This window comes from Ipomoea triloba, chromosome 16 (genome assembly GCF_003576645.1).
Source record: "Ipomoea triloba cultivar NCNSP0323 chromosome 16, ASM357664v1".
Taxonomy (NCBI): Eukaryota; Viridiplantae; Streptophyta; class Magnoliopsida; order Solanales; family Convolvulaceae; genus Ipomoea; species Ipomoea triloba.
The window spans coordinates 16040796-16049776 of NC_044931.1; positions in this window are offsets into that span (position 1 = coordinate 16040796).

Below are 8981 nucleotides of genomic sequence, written 5' to 3' on the forward strand. Positions count from 1 at the left end.
TGAGATGTTTGACCTGCGGGAGGCATGAGTGCCGTGGCCCGAGGTTGTTGAGATGTTTGACCTGCGGGAGGCTTGTGAGCCGTGGCCCGAGGTTGTTGAGATGTTTGACCTGCGGGAGGCATGAGTGCCGCGGCCCGAGGTTGTTGAGATGTTTGACCTGCGGGAGGCATGAGTGCCGTGGCCCGAGGTTGTTGAGATGTTTGACCTGCGGGAGGCATGAGTGCCGCGGCCCGAGGTTGTTGAGATGTTTGACCTGCGGGAGGCATGAGTGCCGTGGCCCGAGGTTGTTGAGATGTTTGACCTGCGGGAGGCATGAGTGCCGCGGCCCGAGGTTGTTGAGATGTTTGACCTGCGGGAGGCATGAGTGCCGTGGCCCGAGGTTGTTGAGATGTTTGACCTGCGGGAGGCATGAGTGCCGCGGCCCGAGGTTGTTGAGATGTTTGACCTGCGGGAGGCATGAGTGCCGTGGCCCGAGGTTGTTGAGATGTTTGACCTGCGGGAGGCATGAGTGCCGCGGCCCGAGGTTGTTGAGATGTTTGACCTGCGGGAGGCATGAGTGCCGTGGCCCGAGGTTGTTGAGATGTTTGACCTGCGGGAGGCATGAGTGCCGCGGCCCGAGGTTGTTGAGATGTTTGACCTGCGGGAGGCATGAGTGCCGTGGCCCGAGGTTGTTGAGATGTTTGACCTGCGGGAGGCATGAGTGCCGCGGCCCGAGGTTGTTGAGATGTTTGACCTGCGGGAGGCATGAGTGCCGTGGCCCGAGGTTGTTGAGATGTTTGACCTGCGGGAGGCATGAGTGCCGCGGCCCGAGGTTGTTGAGATGTTTGACCTGCGGGAGGCATGAGTGCCGTGGCCCGAGGTTGTTGAGATGTTTGACCTGCGGGAGGCATGAGTGCCGCGGCCCGAGGTTGTTGAGATGTTTGACCTGCGGGAGGCATGAGTGCCGTGGCCCGAGGTTGTTGAGATGTTTGACCTGCGGGAGGCATGAGTGCCGCGGCCCGAGGTTGTTGAGATGTTTGACCTGCGGGAGGCATGAGTGCCGTGGCCCGAGGTTGTTGAGATGTTTGACCTGCGGGAGGCATGAGTGCCGCGGCCCGAGGTTGTTGAGATGTTTGACCTGCGGGAGGCATGAGTGCCGTGGCCCGAGGTTGTTGAGATGTTTGACCTGCGGGAGGCATGAGTGCCGCGGCCCGAGGTTGTTGAGATGTTTGACCTGCGGGAGGCATGAGTGCCGTGGCCCGAGGTTGTTGAGATGTTTGACCTGCGGGAGGCATGAGTGCCGCGGCCCGAGGTTGTTGAGATGTTTGACCTGCGGGAGGCATGAGTGCCGTGGCCCGAGGTTGTTGAGATGTTTGACCTGCGGGAGGCATGAGTGCCGCGGCCCGAGGTTGTTGAGATGTTTGACCTGCGGGAGGCATGAGTGCCGTGGCCCGAGGTTGTTGAGATGTTTGACCTGCGGGAGGCATGAGTGCCGCGGCCCGAGGTTGTTGAGATGTTTGACCTGCGGGAGGCATGAGTGCCGTGGCCCGAGGTTGTTGAGATGTTTGACCTGCGGGAGGCATGAGTGCCGCGGCCCGAGGTTGTTGAGATGTTTGACCTGCGGGAGGCATGAGTGCCGTGGCCCGAGGTTGTTGAGATGTTTGACCTGCGGGAGGCATGAGTGCCGCGGCCCGAGGTTGTTGAGATGTTTGACCTGCGGGAGGCATGAGTGCCGTGGCCCGAGGTTGTTGAGATGTTTGACCTGCGGGAGGCATGAGTGCCGCGGCCCGAGGTTGTTGAGATGTTTGACCTGCGGGAGGCATGAGTGCCGTGGCCCGAGGTTGTTGAGATGTTTGACCTGCGGGAGGCATGAGTGCCGCGGCCCGAGGTTGTTGAGATGTTTGACCTGCGGGAGGCATGAGTGCCGTGGCCCGAGGTTGTTGAGATGTTTGACCTGCGGGAGGCATGAGTGCCGCGGCCCGAGGTTGTTGAGATGTTTGACCTGCGGGAGGCATGAGTGCCGTGGCCCGAGGTTGTTGAGATGTTTGACCTGCGGGAGGCATGAGTGCCGCGGCCCGAGGTTGTTGAGATGTTTGACCTGCGGGAGGCATGAGTGCCGTGGCCCGAGGTTGTTGAGATGTTTGACCTGCGGGAGGCATGAGTGCCGCGGCCCGAGGTTGTTGAGATGTTTGACCTGCGGGAGGCATGAGTGCCGTGGCCCGAGGTTGTTGAGATGTTTGACCTGCGGGAGGCATGAGTGCCGCGGCCCGAGGTTGTTGAGATGTTTGACCTGCGGGAGGCATGAGTGCCGTGGCCCGAGGTTGTTGAGATGTTTGACCTGCGGGAGGCATGAGTGCCGCGGCCCGAGGTTGTTGAGATGTTTGACCTGCGGGAGGCATGAGTGCCGTGGCCCGAGGTTGTTGAGATGTTTGACCTGCGGGAGGCATGAGTGCCGCGGCCCGAGGTTGTTGAGATGTTTGACCTGCGGGAGGCATGAGTGCCGTGGCCCGAGGTTGTTGAGATGTTTGACCTGCGGGAGGCATGAGTGCCGCGGCCCGAGGTTGTTGAGATGTTTGACCTGCGGGAGGCATGAGTGCCGTGGCCCGAGGTTGTTGAGATGTTTGACCTGCGGGAGGCATGAGTGCCGCGGCCCGAGGTTGTTGAGATGTTTGACCTGCGGGAGGCATGAGTGCCGTGGCCCGAGGTTGTTGAGATGTTTGACCTGCGGGAGGCATGAGTGCCGCGGCCCGAGGTTGTTGAGATGTTTGACCTGCGGGAGGCATGAGTGCCGTGGCCCGAGGTTGTTGAGATGTTTGACCTGCGGGAGGCATGAGTGCCGCGGCCCGAGGTTGTTGAGATGTTTGACCTGCGGGAGGCATGAGTGCCGTGGCCCGAGGTTGTTGAGATGTTTGACCTGCGGGAGGCATGAGTGCCGCGGCCCGAGGTTGTTGAGATGTTTGACCTGCGGGAGGCATGAGTGCCGTGGCCCGAGGTTGTTGAGATGTTTGACCTGCGGGAGGCATGAGTGCCGCGGCCCGAGGTTGTTGAGATGTTTGACCTGCGGGAGGCATGAGTGCCGTGGCCCGAGGTTGTTGAGATGTTTGACCTGCGGGAGGCATGAGTGCCGCGGCCCGAGGTTGTTGAGATGTTTGACCTGCGGGAGGCATGAGTGCCGTGGCCCGAGGTTGTTGAGATGTTTGACCTGCGGGAGGCATGAGTGCCGCGGCCCGAGGTTGTTGAGATGTTTGACCTGCGGGAGGCATGAGTGCCGTGGCCCGAGGTTGTTGAGATGTTTGACCTGCGGGAGGCATGAGTGCCGCGGCCCGAGGTTGTTGAGATGTTTGACCTGCGGGAGGCATGAGTGCCGTGGCCCGAGGTTGTTGAGATGTTTGACCTGCGGGAGGCATGAGTGCCGCGGCCCGAGGTTGTTGAGATGTTTGACCTGCGGGAGGCATGAGTGCCGTGGCCCGAGGTTGTTGAGATGTTTGACCTGCGGGAGGCATGAGTGCCGCGGCCCGAGGTTGTTGAGATGTTTGACCTGCGGGAGGCATGAGTGCCGTGGCCCGAGGTTGTTGAGATGTTTGACCTGCGGGAGGCATGAGTGCCGCGGCCCGAGGTTGTTGAGATGTTTGACCTGCGGGAGGCATGAGTGCCGTGGCCCGAGGTTGTTGAGATGTTTGACCTGCGGGAGGCATGAGTGCCGCGGCCCGAGGTTGTTGAGATGTTTGACCTGCGGGAGGCATGAGTGCCGTGGCCCGAGGTTGTTGAGATGTTTGACCTGCGGGAGGCATGAGTGCCGCGGCCCGAGGTTGTTGAGATGTTTGACCTGCGGGAGGCATGAGTGCCGTGGCCCGAGGTTGTTGAGATGTTTGACCTGCGGGAGGCATGAGTGCCGCGGCCCGAGGTTGTTGAGATGTTTGACCTGCGGGAGGCATGAGTGCCGTGGCCCGAGGTTGTTGAGATGTTTGACCTGCGGGAGGCATGAGTGCCGCGGCCCGAGGTTGTTGAGATGTTTGACCTGCGGGAGGCATGAGTGCCGTGGCCCGAGGTTGTTGAGATGTTTGACCTGCGGGAGGCATGAGTGCCGCGGCCCGAGGTTGTTGAGATGTTTGACCTGCGGGAGGCATGAGTGCCGTGGCCCGAGGTTGTTGAGATGTTTGACCTGCGGGAGGCATGAGTGCCGCGGCCCGAGGTTGTTGAGATGTTTGACCTGCGGGAGGCATGAGTGCCGTGGCCCGAGGTTGTTGAGATGTTTGACCTGCGGGAGGCATGAGTGCCGCGGCCCGAGGTTGTTGAGATGTTTGACCTGCGGGAGGCATGAGTGCCGTGGCCCGAGGTTGTTGAGATGTTTGACCTGCGGGAGGCATGAGTGCCGCGGCCCGAGGTTGTTGAGATGTTTGACCTGCGGGAGGCATGAGTGCCGTGGCCCGAGGTTGTTGAGATGTTTGACCTGCGGGAGGCATGAGTGCCGCGGCCCGAGGTTGTTGAGATGTTTGACCTGCGGGAGGCATGAGTGCCGTGGCCCGAGGTTGTTGAGATGTTTGACCTGCGGGAGGCATGAGTGCCGCGGCCCGAGGTTGTTGAGATGTTTGACCTGCGGGAGGCATGAGTGCCGTGGCCCGAGGTTGTTGAGATGTTTGACCTGCGGGAGGCATGAGTGCCGCGGCCCGAGGTTGTTGAGATGTTTGACCTGCGGGAGGCATGAGTGCCGTGGCCCGAGGTTGTTGAGATGTTTGACCTGCGGGAGGCATGAGTGCCGCGGCCCGAGGTTGTTGAGATGTTTGACCTGCGGGAGGCATGAGTGCCGTGGCCCGAGGTTGTTGAGATGTTTGACCTGCGGGAGGCATGAGTGCCGCGGCCCGAGGTTGTTGAGATGTTTGACCTGCGGGAGGCATGAGTGCCGTGGCCCGAGGTTGTTGAGATGTTTGACCTGCGGGAGGCATGAGTGCCGCGGCCCGAGGTTGTTGAGATGTTTGACCTGCGGGAGGCATGAGTGCCGTGGCCCGAGGTTGTTGAGATGTTTGACCTGCGGGAGGCATGAGTGCCGCGGCCCGAGGTTGTTGAGATGTTTGACCTGCGGGAGGCATGAGTGCCGTGGCCCGAGGTTGTTGAGATGTTTGACCTGCGGGAGGCATGAGTGCCGCGGCCCGAGGTTGTTGAGATGTTTGACCTGCGGGAGGCATGAGTGCCGTGGCCCGAGGTTGTTGAGATGTTTGACCTGCGGGAGGCATGAGTGCCGCGGCCCGAGGTTGTTGAGATGTTTGACCTGCGGGAGGCATGAGTGCCGTGGCCCGAGGTTGTTGAGATGTTTGACCTGCGGGAGGCATGAGTGCCGCGGCCCGAGGTTGTTGAGATGTTTGACCTGCGGGAGGCATGAGTGCCGTGGCCCGAGGTTGTTGAGATGTTTGACCTGCGGGAGGCATGAGTGCCGCGGCCCGAGGTTGTTGAGATGTTTGACCTGCGGGAGGCATGAGTGCCGTGGCCCGAGGTTGTTGAGATGTTTGACCTGCGGGAGGCATGAGTGCCGCGGCCCGAGGTTGTTGAGATGTTTGACCTGCGGGAGGCATGAGTGCCGTGGCCCGAGGTTGTTGAGATGTTTGACCTGCGGGAGGCATGAGTGCCGCGGCCCGAGGTTGTTGAGATGTTTGACCTGCGGGAGGCATGAGTGCCGTGGCCCGAGGTTGTTGAGATGTTTGACCTGCGGGAGGCATGAGTGCCGCGGCCCGAGGTTGTTGAGATGTTTGACCTGCGGGAGGCATGAGTGCCGTGGCCCGAGGTTGTTGAGATGTTTGACCTGCGGGAGGCATGAGTGCCGCGGCCCGAGGTTGTTGAGATGTTTGACCTGCGGGAGGCATGAGTGCCGTGGCCCGAGGTTGTTGAGATGTTTGACCTGCGGGAGGCATGAGTGCCGCGGCCCGAGGTTGTTGAGATGTTTGACCTGCGGGAGGCATGAGTGCCGTGGCCCGAGGTTGTTGAGATGTTTGACCTGCGGGAGGCATGAGTGCCGCGGCCCGAGGTTGTTGAGATGTTTGACCTGCGGGAGGCATGAGTGCCGTGGCCCGAGGTTGTTGAGATGTTTGACCTGCGGGAGGCATGAGTGCCGCGGCCCGAGGTTGTTGAGATGTTTGACCTGCGGGAGGCATGAGTGCCGTGGCCCGAGGTTGTTGAGATGTTTGACCTGCGGGAGGCATGAGTGCCGCGGCCCGAGGTTGTTGAGATGTTTGACCTGCGGGAGGCATGAGTGCCGTGGCCCGAGGTTGTTGAGATGTTTGACCTGCGGGAGGCATGAGTGCCGCGGCCCGAGGTTGTTGAGATGTTTGACCTGCGGGAGGCATGAGTGCCGTGGCCCGAGGTTGTTGAGATGTTTGACCTGCGGGAGGCATGAGTGCCGCGGCCCGAGGTTGTTGAGATGTTTGACCTGCGGGAGGCATGAGTGCCGTGGCCCGAGGTTGTTGAGATGTTTGACCTGCGGGAGGCATGAGTGCCGCGGCCCGAGGTTGTTGAGATGTTTGACCTGCGGGAGGCATGAGTGCCGTGGCCCGAGGTTGTTGAGATGTTTGACCTGCGGGAGGCATGAGTGCCGCGGCCCGAGGTTGTTGAGATGTTTGACCTGCGGGAGGCATGAGTGCCGTGGCCCGAGGTTGTTGAGATGTTTGACCTGCGGGAGGCATGAGTGCCGCGGCCCGAGGTTGTTGAGATGTTTGACCTGCGGGAGGCATGAGTGCCGTGGCCCGAGGTTGTTGAGATGTTTGACCTGCGGGAGGCATGAGTGCCGCGGCCCGAGGTTGTTGAGATGTTTGACCTGCGGGAGGCATGAGTGCCGTGGCCCGAGGTTGTTGAGATGTTTGACCTGCGGGAGGCATGAGTGCCGCGGCCCGAGGTTGTTGAGATGTTTGACCTGCGGGAGGCATGAGTGCCGTGGCCCGAGGTTGTTGAGATGTTTGACCTGCGGGAGGCATGAGTGCCGCGGCCCGAGGTTGTTGAGATGTTTGACCTGCGGGAGGCATGAGTGCCGTGGCCCGAGGTTGTTGAGATGTTTGACCTGCGGGAGGCATGAGTGCCGCGGCCCGAGGTTGTTGAGATGTTTGACCTGCGGGAGGCATGAGTGCCGTGGCCCGAGGTTGTTGAGATGTTTGACCTGCGGGAGGCATGAGTGCCGCGGCCCGAGGTTGTTGAGATGTTTGACCTGCGGGAGGCATGAGTGCCGTGGCCCGAGGTTGTTGAGATGTTTGACCTGCGGGAGGCATGAGTGCCGCGGCCCGAGGTTGTTGAGATGTTTGACCTGCGGGAGGCATGAGTGCCGTGGCCCGAGGTTGTTGAGATGTTTGACCTGCGGGAGGCATGAGTGCCGCGGCCCGAGGTTGTTGAGATGTTTGACCTGCGGGAGGCATGAGTGCCGTGGCCCGAGGTTGTTGAGATGTTTGACCTGCGGGAGGCATGAGTGCCGCGGCCCGAGGTTGTTGAGATGTTTGACCTGCGGGAGGCATGAGTGCCGTGGCCCGAGGTTGTTGAGATGTTTGACCTGCGGGAGGCATGAGTGCCGCGGCCCGAGGTTGTTGAGATGTTTGACCTGCGGGAGGCATGAGTGCCGTGGCCCGAGGTTGTTGAGATGTTTGACCTGCGGGAGGCATGAGTGCCGCGGCCCGAGGTTGTTGAGATGTTTGACCTGCGGGAGGCATGAGTGCCGTGGCCCGAGGTTGTTGAGATGTTTGACCTGCGGGAGGCATGAGTGCCGCGGCCCGAGGTTGTTGAGATGTTTGACCTGCGGGAGGCATGAGTGCCGTGGCCCGAGGTTGTTGAGATGTTTGACCTGCGGGAGGCATGAGTGCCGCGGCCCGAGGTTGTTGAGATGTTTGACCTGCGGGAGGCATGAGTGCCGTGGCCCGAGGTTGTTGAGATGTTTGACCTGCGGGAGGCATGAGTGCCGCGGCCCGAGGTTGTTGAGATGTTTGACCTGCGGGAGGCATGAGTGCCGTGGCCCGAGGTTGTTGAGATGTTTGACCTGCGGGAGGCATGAGTGCCGCGGCCCGAGGTTGTTGAGATGTTTGACCTGCGGGAGGCATGAGTGCCGTGGCCCGAGGTTGTTGAGATGTTTGACCTGCGGGAGGCATGAGTGCCGCGGCCCGAGGTTGTTGAGATGTTTGACCTGCGGGAGGCATGAGTGCCGTGGCCCGAGGTTGTTGAGATGTTTGACCTGCGGGAGGCATGAGTGCCGCGGCCCGAGGTTGTTGAGATGTTTGACCTGCGGGAGGCATGAGTGCCGTGGCCCGAGGTTGTTGAGATGTTTGACCTGCGGGAGGCATGAGTGCCGCGGCCCGAGGTTGTTGAGATGTTTGACCTGCGGGAGGCATGAGTGCCGTGGCCCGAGGTTGTTGAGATGTTTGACCTGCGGGAGGCATGAGTGCCGCGGCCCGAGGTTGTTGAGATGTTTGACCTGCGGGAGGCATGAGTGCCGTGGCCCGAGGTTGTTGAGATGTTTGACCTGCGGGAGGCATGAGTGCCGCGGCCCGAGGTTGTTGAGATGTTTGACCTGCGGGAGGCATGAGTGCCGTGGCCCGAGGTTGTTGAGATGTTTGACCTGCGGGAGGCATGAGTGCCGCGGCCCGAGGTTGTTGAGATGTTTGACCTGCGGGAGGCATGAGTGCCGTGGCCCGAGGTTGTTGAGATGTTTGACCTGCGGGAGGCATGAGTGCCGCGGCCCGAGGTTGTTGAGATGTTTGACCTGCGGGAGGCATGAGTGCCGTGGCCCGAGGTTGTTGAGATGTTTGACCTGCGGGAGGCATGAGTGCCGCGGCCCGAGGTTGTTGAGATGTTTGACCTGCGGGAGGCATGAGTGCCGTGGCCCGAGGTTGTTGAGATGTTTGACCTGCGGGAGGCATGAGTGCCGCGGCCCGAGGTTGTTGAGATGTTTGACCTGCGGGAGGCATGAGTGCCGTGGCCCGAGGTTGTTGAGATGTTTGACCTGCGGGAGGCATGAGTGCCGCGGCCCGAGGTTGTTGAGA